Source organism: Abramis brama (assembly GCF_963993115.1).
Source record: "Abramis brama genome assembly, chromosome: 12".
NCBI classification, from domain to species: domain Eukaryota; kingdom Metazoa; phylum Chordata; class Actinopteri; order Cypriniformes; family Leuciscidae; genus Abramis; species Abramis brama.
The window spans coordinates 11,225,972-11,237,879 of record NC_139974.1 but is presented as its reverse complement, the minus strand read 5'-3'; positions in this window follow the sequence as shown (position 1 = coordinate 11,237,879).

Genomic DNA, 11,908 nt, shown 5'->3' with positions numbered 1-11,908 from the left:
TGAGATTTAGCGGCTCCATGTTTCTCGCTCGTTGTGAAAATTGATCTATGGCACTCCCACACCATACATGCGTCAAAGTTGCCGGAGCAACTGTCCTCTATTTACGGACATGATGAGATACGCAGGGCGAGTGACGCATGCACAATTTCCCGCAAAAAAAACCCCATCCAAATATAAACACTTATAATAGGCTTACCATAGTGAATCAGTGTTTCAAAATCAAAACAATCAAAACAAAAACATGTTTTGGAAAGATTGATGATATATTGACTATTTAAATGAGTCAATACAAAAATGTTACATATTGTACCTTTAATATTGTATGAAAGCTTTAGAACATCCTTATTTGATAACATGTATTCATACAATAATTACAATTTTAATTTATGAATTGATTATATAAAAGTGTTGAAGAATCTCTTTAATCACTTAATTAACTTAAATATTATCACATTGGAAATTTCACTAAAACTTGCTTTGTGACAGTAAAAGTCAAATTAAGTTGGTAAATTAAGCTCTAGTATGATTTTGCCAGTGAAACTACAGTTTCATCCACAAATTTCTATTTTGTGATAGTACAGCTTCTAACTCCAAAATTCTGATGCTTTGACACCGTTTTCAGGATGTTGGGCCAAAAATGCCTGATTAGATAAGTGAATGTCCACTTTGATTGCTATTTTGACAACATTATGATGATACAAGCCACAATATCCCCACAGAGTTCAGCATTTAAGAAATTCTATATAGCTCAATTTCCTATCGCAACATGCACTATGGCACTCAGTCAATGCATCAATGAATAAAGATTGCGTGTGTCTACCATTACTGCGGCAGCCATGGCTCGTCTGCCAGAGTAATTCACTCGCCTCTCTCTGTGAATGTGCTGTGCTGGCACATTGACTTGTCCAGATTTACCGTGCTCACTCAGATGGAGAAAAAGAGGATATAGGGGAATAAGAGTGGGTGTGTGTGTGTCAAATAAAGGTGATCATGGCACATGTTTTTGCAGAGATATGGCAGAGATGATGATTATATGAGCTGGAGAAGGACGGAGCTAGGATTGTGTGAAGGTGAAACTTGTGTGAATTTGAGCATGAATGAGGGAACTGTGGGTAGAAGATTGATAGATTGGTCTCTCAGTGTGTGAGAAAGATAAAGACAGGGATGTAACGGTAAAGATCGATATGATTTATGAATATATAAGATGTGTAAATGGCAATGAAGGTGCGACAAAGTGTGAAATTACATCTTGAGACTCCTTAATGATGCTTAAATGCATAAAGTCAGATTAATTTGCAAGAGAACAAGCTGATAACAAGGAATCTGGTCCCATGAAAGGATAATATTTGAATGTGCTTGAACATTTAGACTTTATAAGTGTTACTCGTGTTTCTTCTTTTTTTCCAGTTGTCATTCAATGTCCCTTTTAAAGTCACTGACATACAAACACATATCGGCTGATCTCTGAATGGCTCCTCCTGTGACCCCGTCCACGATATTGCTGGCATGTAGCCGGCGATCAATGGCTTTTAATTAACAGGGTAAGATGGGCATGATCGATAATAATGACGAGGGAGAGAGAGAGAGAGAGTGATTGAGGTAAAGGGATGGGCTGTTTTGGGATATAAAGATGCAGGTCTGTAAATGAAATTGGAAGAAATGCATACAGATAGAAATGTAGAAAGACAGAATTTTTGTGTATTTTAATGCCCAAATATGATATATGATTGACACTTTTTAAAGGTGTAAAATATTACTTGAAAAATATTTACTTTAAGTTATGATACAGACACATCCACTCTTGCATTGTGTGTTCATGCATGTTGGGGGCGAAGCAATAAAGGGAGATGACACTATTTTTGATATTGTATCCGTCTAAATAAAATAATAAATAAAGGATAGAATGAATATAGAATAAATATTTTATTCATTTAATAGAATAAAATCCCATGATGATGAGTTTTCATGTTTAGAATGCAGAAAAAAACATTAATGACAAATTTAAATGAATTGTAAAAAATTAAATGTATTTTTGTATTTTATTTTACATTTATTATTAAAAATACTTAAAACCTTTTACATGTTATTTATTATTATTTTATATTACAATATATTATTATTATTATATTATTAATATACAGTTTCATTGTATTAATACTAATATTAATACTTTAAAATGTAAACCTTTTACTTGTTTTATTATTAATGTTTATCATATAATTATTAATAAGCGTAAGCAAACACCATTACTGTAACATGCAAAATCAATAGAATAAAGATGCAGTCAGAATGCTTCCTGGATTAGACTGATGACTGTTTTCTCATGGGAGCATTCGTTAGCACTGATTTGGCTCACTAAGACACCTTCAGCCCACCGGAGTGACCACAAGTGGCCCTTTGACTCTCAAACACAGTTCCCTACTTTGGACTCTAGTCTTTCAAGCATCAGCCACTTACAGGCAAAGACGCACAAGCACTCTTCAGACAGCTGAGATCTAAGGTAAAGTGGACTGACACTTCATCCAGTTTGACCTCTGCAGATCATTGCCGTTTAGAGCTGTATTGATTCCCTCTAACCCCATGGACAGCTTCATCCTTCGAGCCTGCAATGGCAATTTATTACATTCTCGATCCCTCTAAGCTTTACAGTGCTTTTATGATGATGTAATTATGTATGTAAATAGAGGGCGGAGCGTGCTAAAGCTTTTAAGTGCCTATGTTTATGTGGAGACTAGGATCAAGTGTAAAAAGTCATGTAATGCTGAAGATGCAGCTATTTACCCCATACTGTTATCACTGTGACTGACTATATTTATATAATTGTCAATATATACAGTTGTAATTGAAAGTATTCAACCCCCATTGCAAAAGTAATTGAAATAGCTCAACACAACAAATGTTTTGAGTGGTTTCCCCAAATTAAACTGAAAATGCAACTTTTAATGACTTCTGCAGTCTCAAAATTATTCAACCCCTTCATGGCAAGCATCTTTAATATTTAGTAGAACACCCTTTTGCTGTTATGACCTGCTGCAAACGAGATGTAGAACCAGACACCAGATTCTGGCAGCGTTTCTGAGGAATCTTAACCCATTCCTCATGAGCAATGGCCTCCAGTTCAGTAATATTCTTGGGTTTGCGTGCTGCAACCACCTTCTTCAAATCCCACCAGATATTTTCTATGGGGTTTAAGTCAGGTGACTGTGATGGCCACTGTAGAATCTTCCAGGGCTTCTTCTGCAACCAAGCCTTGGTGGAATTTGAGGTATGCTTGGGATCATTGTCCTGTTGGAAGGTCCATCGACGCCCAAGCTTCAGTTTCCTCACTGACGGCATAACGTTTTCTCCTAGGATTTCCTGATACTTCAATCTATCCATCTTGCCTTTCACACGCTGCAGATTTCCAGTGCTAGAGGATGCAAAACAGCCCTTTGTGAAGGGCGATGATATCTTCTCTAAACTTTTTGGGCCATTCTTTTGACTTATTTCTAACATGCAGTCAAACTTGACACTCTAACCTAGCCAGTTCAGATATTTCATGTGTTCTAGCTCAAGCACACCTGGTGCAACTAATGAAGCTCTTGATTAGTTGGATCAGGTGTGCTTGAGACAACACCTGTTTTGCAGATTTGTGCTGTTGTGAAGGATTCTATTCAGGGGGTTGAATAATTTTGAGACTGCGTAAATTGCATTTTCAGTTGAATTTGGGGAAACCACTTGAAACATTTGTTGTGTTGAGCTATTTCAATTTCTTTAGTTTAATTTGTATTATATATAATTTTATATGTAGAAATTTGTTTTCATTTCAATATGGACATCACTGAACACAATGATAACTTGCAGCTCAGTCAGTGAATCAGATGTTGATTCAGTCTCTGTTCTGAAATCCAGTAGGAGTCAGACTGATTAAAACCTGATTTAATCAATTTCAGTGTATTCTATATCAATGATAATAAAATAACCCAGACTCACAGTCATGTGAAAAAGGAAGCACACCCTTTAGGTTTTATGTATCAGAACATAATGAAGATCATCTGGTTGTTAGCAGGTCTTAAAATGAGGTAAATACAATCTCAGATGAACAACAACACATGACATATTACACTGTGTCATCATTTATTTAACAAAAATAAAGCCAAAATGGAAAAGCTGTGGGCGACAAACTAAGTACACCCTATGATTCAACTGCTTGTAGAGCCACTTTTAGCAGCAATAACTTGAAGTAATCATTTTCTGTATGACAGTCTCAGTCTCTTGCTTCGTTCTGGAGGAATTTTGGCCCACTCTTCTTTACAGCGTTGCTTCAGTTCATTGAGGTTTGTGGGCATTTGTTTATGCACAGCTCTCTTAAGGTCCTGTCGCAACATTTCAGTTGGGTTGAGGTCTGGACTTTGACTGGGCCATTGCAACAGCTTGCTTCTTCTTTTTTTTTTTTCAGCCACTCTGGTGTAGATTTGTTGGTGTTCTTAGATTCATTGTCCTGTTGCATGACCCAATTTCGGCCAAGCTTGAGCTGTCGGACAGATGGCTTCACATTTGACTCTAGAATACTTTGGTATACAGAGGAATTAATGGTTGACTCAAGGACTGCAAGGTGCCCAGGTCCTGTGGCTGCAAAACAAGCCAAAAATCATCAACCCTACATCAGCGTGATGGACAGTTGGTATGAACTGTTTGTGCTGATATGCTGTGTTTAGTTTTCGCCTAACTTGGCGCTGTGCATTAAATGGCCAAACATCTCCACTTTGGTCTCATCTGTCCAAAGGACATTTTTCCAGAAGTCTTGTGGTTTGTTCAGATGCAACTTTGCAAGCCTATAAGCTGTGCTGCCATGTTCCTTTTAGAGAGAAGAAGCTTTCTCCTGGCAAACCCTTCCAAACATGCCATACCTGACCTGTCTTTTTCTAATTGTACTGTCATGAACTTTAACATTTAACATGTTAACTGAGTGCTGTGGAGTTTGAGTTGGAGTTCTTGTGTGTTTTGCGATTTTTCTAAGCATTGCACGGTCTGACCTTGGGGTGAATTTGCTGGGACGTCCACTCCTGGGAAGATTCGCAACTGTTTTGAATGTGCTTTTGAATAACCTTCCTTACTGTAGAATAATGGACTTTTAAATTGTTTGGAAATGGCCGTTAAACCTTCTCAGATTGATGGGCGGAAACAATTGCTTCTCTAAGGTCATTGCTGATGTCTTTCCTCTTTGGCATTGTGTTAACACACACCTGAATGCTCCAGACCAGCAAACTGACAAAACTTCTGCTTTTATAGAGGTGATCACACTGATGATCAGTTAATCAAAGACATCTGATTAGCAGTGCCTGACTGCTCTTGATGGAAGCAGTAAGGGTACTTTGTTCGTCACCCATGACTTCTCTATTTTGTCCTAGTTTTTGTTAAATAAATAATGACACAGTGAAATATGTCATGTGTTGTTCTTCATCTGAAGTTGTATTTAAGACCTGCAGAGGACCAGGGGCCTCATGTATCAATCTTGCGTACGCACAAAAACTTTGCGTACGCCAGCTTTCACGCTCACGGTCGTATGTACTAACAGTGAAATTAACGCGAGAATGTGCGTTCCTCCACGCCAATTTCATGTCTGGCGTACGTACATTTCTCATTGTTTTGTCCGTTGGCGACTCTTACAGGCAATGAAGTGAAGTTGCAAACATTACACAACGAATTGTTCTACAAGTCTATCGCACCACCACCTGTGGGAAGCATTGCTATTAATTTGCAATTTATAAAATAATTGACATATATTGTCACACGAGCCTTATGGGAATATTCTATCAATTATGCAATTAACTTAAGTAAGAACACATAAAAGCATATGCAAATTGATACAATCCTTAGTCTATGGCAATGCCAGCTTTGGTTTAATGTCCACCTTTATATCAGACCATTTCTTTTTAAGGTCATTTAGGGTAGACTGTGTACAGTTGAGACATGTGTAGACAGTTGAGACACCTTAAATAACTTGCGTTCGCAGCAAGCACAAGTTGTGATTTTTGCTGTGCACGTGCGTATCAGTGTCCTCTTTGATCGTGGGAAATTTGAACAACGGACGCATCTCCGATCCGAAGATATCGGGAAAAGATTTTTTTTCTAAGATATGACGTTCACTTCACCATGCACTCTACACAATGAATAGCTTATTATCCTTATGTGTCTGTTAAACGTAACTGGTATCACCACAAACGTTATTCTGTGCCCTAAAAACTGGCATATTTCATGGTATTGTGTCATGCAAGGTAATTGCAAAATCTAGAGAAATGTGCGAGGTGTGGCCAGCAGGGGACAGTTGAGACACACGTGTACCAACTGTACCCCCGATAGAGCTCTATTAGGAAACACACATCGTAAACATCGTAATTAGCCAGCATAGGACGCAAATGAAAATAAAATTTGAATTTGTGATATTTAAACTGTGTATTATTAAATATTGTTACATATCTTGTTCCTGCTTTATACATTTTAACCGCTAATTTAAATAAAATGAATGAATATAAATGGATGAATAAACAAAAATGTTGCCCAATTGTTATTTTCTTTATTTGTCTTTATTTTTTATATTTACAATGAATGGTAGTTACCTTCACATCATTAGAAATGGGTGTCTCAACTGTACCATGCACTGTCTCAACTGTACCACATATTGGTACAGTTGAGACAAAGTTGAGACAAAAAGCACCTTATTTTTATGAGCTAATTGTGGAAAATATAAACTACTTGTGGGTATTATTGATTGATAATATCTTAGTCTACAAGCTAATCAAATGTTTTTGTGTGAAAAATCAAAACGCAAAAAGTGTCTCAACTGTACTCAGTCTACTCTACAGTGCGACTTTCAGATCCCACCGCATTGACGGCATCAGCCAAACTCTCGCACTCATATTTGTTCCTTTTGTTATTAATTCCGGAGGACAAAGTTCCAAATATATATATATATATTCGTTTCTACCTCCGATAGTAGCACCTCCAATTCACTTTCTGTAAAGTTTCGTTTCTTGCCGCCATTTTCTTACTGCATTCTTTTGCCAAAGTGGACTCATTACCATATTTAAATTAATTTAATTAAGGGAGGAGACTGGGTGGGGCGTTGTGCTCGTGCATGTGCGCTCAATTTTACGTTAACTGGGATGTACAAAGAGAATATGCGTGGGATCCTTCGTACGCAGAGATTCATACATCTGGGGTTTTTTGTGCGTACGCACATTTACAGCTTTGTCCGTACGCAATGTTTTAGTATGAATTCAACGCAAGTCTTTGTACATGAGGCCCCAGATGATTTTTTTTATCTCCTGATACATAAAACCATAGAATTCAATAGGGTGTAATTTCTTTTTCACATGACTGTACTAGTATAGTTTAGTGATATTTTGGATAATTTTAGATCTTAAAGTTGTTGATTTTGTGGCTTGTTTCATGACTGAAATTTAATTTATTCATTGTTTCATGACTGAAATTTCATTTAAACTCAAAACAATGTTCTATGTCCATTTATTTATTTACTTGTTAGCCATATGTGACAGGAACATTTACAATCCTTTTGCATTGGGTCCAAGTTTGGGTTAATCCTCAGGCTTAAATATCTAGTTAATTTCACGAATCATAGCTTCTTCATCTGCGTTTTATCAGCTCAAATCTGAAACCTATGACTGAAACCAAATCTGCCTGCTGAAGCCTCTGTTCATATTGTCATTCAGCAGACGTGTGCTTTATATGTGGCTAATTCTCTGGTTGAAATCCCTGGAGTCCTTGTGATAGTAAATAAATGAAATTCATTTAAGTATTTAGCTGGTTTGAGGCAAATTATTTCCCAAGTGGTTGCGCATGAGAGACAAGGGTACAAGTTGGTACTATTTAATTCCAGAGGCAATTCTACAGCAGGATCACAGGAACGAGATTTATTCTTATTATGAATACCGGATCATTTCTTTATGGAATTCTGCTTTCTTTTATTGTTTCATCATATTTATTTTAAATAATCAACTAAGGTGAACAGGTTGTCTTGAAACATTCTAATATGCTCAGACCATTTGACTTCAACAAACATCTTTGACAGGGTACAGTATGAAGCGTATCAGCCAAAAATGAAAATTCTGTTATTTATTACTCATCTTCAGGTTGTTCCAAACCCATAAGACTTTCGTTTATTTTCGGAACACAAATGAAGATATTTTTAATGAAATCTGAGAGCTTTCTGTCCCTCCATTGACAGCTGCGCAACTACCACGAGATCATAAAACTAATCCATATGATGGTCAGATGAAACAAAAAAATTAGCTTTTTTGGCAGCAAAGGGATAAAACACACAGGGATAAAAAGTAGCCCATGTGTAAAATGAAATACTCTGCTGGATCTTTAATGCTGTGGGCCTAAATTTCTGCCAGAGGTCCTGGACATCTTGTTCAGATACAGTACAAATATATATATACATATACATACATACATACATATACACGTATATATTATATATAGGCAAATTATAACACGTTTACACACACAAGTACTTTTCCCCTTTACTTAACATAAATTGTAAGAATATGACTAATAGTAAAGACTAGTAGCCTACTAATAAATAAATATTATGCTAAAGCTATTACATAGCAGTCCCAAACTAGTTTTTGTTAATACAATGTTGGTATGAGCCACTACAGTCATTTAAAAATATAAAAAATAACACAAAGAAAAATAGTGGCATTTTGGGGTTAATATGGAAACGACAGTTACCATGGTGAATAAACAATATTAACAATAACTGTTAATGAAACATGGAAACTGCTCCTGGTGAATAGAATGAAAATTGAAAAACGTAACGGCGTTGCATGCTCGTAGTTTCTTTTGCACTTTATACAGGAACGCCGCGCTATGTTATATTTCACAAACGTAATTCCTATCGACCAGCTCACTTAGCACGTTCGTGAGTGACTCGATTAGTCGAGACTGTTTTCCAAGATGACGCCTGCCTGTAAACGCGTAATGTTCTGTCTTTATAAAGTATCTTCTTATTAAACTGTCTGTACACTTACAAAGTTCTCAATGCTTCGGTTTGCATGTAGGGACCCTCATTATGCTACCGTGTTAGTGTGAGGCTATTTTGAGCCTTGTTAGTGGCATTAACTAGCGATTTACTTTTACTTACTCTGTGCCCCATATTCTAGCGTTATAAGCTAATCTGTTTTTAGAGATAAAACTCTTTACATTCGATTTTCATGAAAACGCATCCTAGGGAACGATCGACTCGGTAACCATGTGTTAATTACCTCTAGGTTCATTTTTCACCGGAATTGTCCTTTAAGTGATAGGTGTTTGGTGTTTTAAGCCCCCCCCAACAGCACCTTCCAGGCAGCGAGGGGATGGGTAGGTTTAAGGTTGAGGGTAGGGTTAGCTGCCTCTAACCAGTTTAGATGGAAATAATCTCAAGATGACTAGCCGAATACCTTACTGATACACATATTAATAACACATCCTTGAAAATAAATTCCAGCACAGCGTTCAATAAAATTACTTACTGACCTGTTGAACGCCATCTCCGTGTCGCTTTTACAACATTTCAAATCCATCAGCCCTTTGCCATCTCTGAAAAGCCAAGCCAATGTTGATTTTTTTTACGAGCACTGTCGCATTCTCCTTTTGCCAGCAGACCCCCTCTGTTTGCCGTTTTTTTTAGAACAGGTGATTCCCCGGAGTGACCACGAACCAATGCCATTCCCACACCATTTGTCAAAGTTGCCAGAGCAACTGTTCTCTATTTACAGACATGACGAAACGCGCGAGCTGCACTTCCCGCGAAAAACATCCCCACAGGTCTAAAACATACAGACGGGCACGCGCAACTAGGGGGCAGAAAGCAGCACCTTTATGGCATATCTAGCAGAAACAGAGATGACATGGAGCTGTTGTGCTGTAAACTGCACTAACCGCCAAAAAGATGGATTTAAAATGTAAGAAATCAATACTTTTATTCATCAAGGTCGGATGAATTAAATTGATCGAAAGGCATTTATAATGTTACAAAAGATTCTATTTCAAATAAATCCTGTTCTTTTGAACTTTCTATTCATCAAAGAATCCTGAAAAAAACAACTGTTTTCAACATTGATAACAATAATGAATATTTTATCAAATTACCATATTAATGATTTCTGAAGGATCGTGTGACAAGACTGGAGTAATGATGCTGAAAATTCAGCTTTGATCACAGGAATAAATTACATTTTAAAATAGATTAAAATAGAAAACAGTCTCACCATTAGCCTACAGAGAGTTAATTTCTTTAAATAATCGGCGGAGTCCGCGCTACCTAGGCTTCCAAAGTAATTGATGCTAGCCATTTTCTCATTGTCACACGTTTCATGTCTTGTACAGTATGTTTACACTAGTATCAAATTTCTTTCAAATGTGGCGGGTTGTGATGTAGCCTTGTCGTAAACATTTAGGATAGAAAGGCTCAACAACCAACAAAACCAGGTAAGTTCATAAATTCATAGGATATGTCAGGTTTTTATGATTAGCAAAATTAGTTGGACAATTTCATTCAGAGACCTGATGACTAATGTTATAACTTAGCCTACTAGTCAACTGTTGTTAGCTAACATTTTACATAATGTTATATTAATATGCAAATGAAACACAAACAAACAGATCCAACTCTGAAATGGCAGTTTATTATGAGTCAACAAGAATTTACAAACAATGCGAAATCTAAGTTAATTGCCAAGTTCTGCGAGAATTGCATGCACCCCCAAGTATTGTTTAAAGGTGCTCTAAGCGATGTCACACGTTTTTTAGGCCGAAACATTTTTTGTCACATACAGCAAACATCTCCTCACTATCCGCTAGCTGTCTGTCCCCTGAACACACTGTAAAAAAACGCGGTCTCTGTAGACAGGCTCCACAAATGGCAAAAAAAAAAAACTGGCCCAACCTGGACCACGAAACATAACAAACAGTGTTCCAGCCAATAACCGACAAGAATGATTTGGGGGTGGGGGTTGGGGGGTTAGTGCACGTGCACATGAAGGGGGGTGTGGGGAGTGGAGGAGAGAGAAACATGAAGAGGGAAGTTAGCTAGAGGAGAGATGTCCTTGACAATGACAATGACTAACGTTAGAATTATATTCTATTGAATTTTGATATGGCTGACACACGACCAAAGAGACGATGTTCCGATGAACAAATAGCATAGAAGAGGGAAAAGGAACGCGCAAAGTCCTGAATTTACAGCGGAAAAGCCTTCGACTCGTTAATGACTGTTTCAGGAAGCACGGAAGGGAGAGGGGGAGGGGACAGGATGAGGAGGAGGGAGGGTCGAGCTAGCTTCTGTTTTGTTTGACAATACTTCGAACGTCAAAAAGAAGTGACGTCACCCAACATCGCTTAGAGCACCTTTAAAAATGGTGGGGTTCATTAATGGTGATAAATAATTTGACAGAACAAATGTTGTAGGCTACCTGCAGATATTTGCATCCACCTCTTTTCTCTTTACCTCCCGTGAGGTGCATGCAGAACTCGCCATTACACCTGTTAGCGGTTTTGCTCCCTGAATGCGCGCGCATCCAGTATTGTTTGTATTCAAGAAACCCGTCAATAACAGGCTTACCATTGTGAATTCAGTGTAAGACAAAAACACGTTTGGAAGGATTGATGATGTATTGACTAATTTTGAAATGATTAAAAAAATAAAAAATGTTAGCCTATATAGTGTACCTTTAATGCAGTAATGCAATTGGTTACTTAGGATGCATTAGGAATGTCACGAGACATTCACGTTTGCCTATCAGTTATGATATCAGTGATATCAGTTATGTTGCAAAAAAGGCCAGCACAATTAAGAGAAATCAAACAATAAATAATGTTTTTTTTTTTTCAATAGGTCATTTTATTTAAAATAGTATGT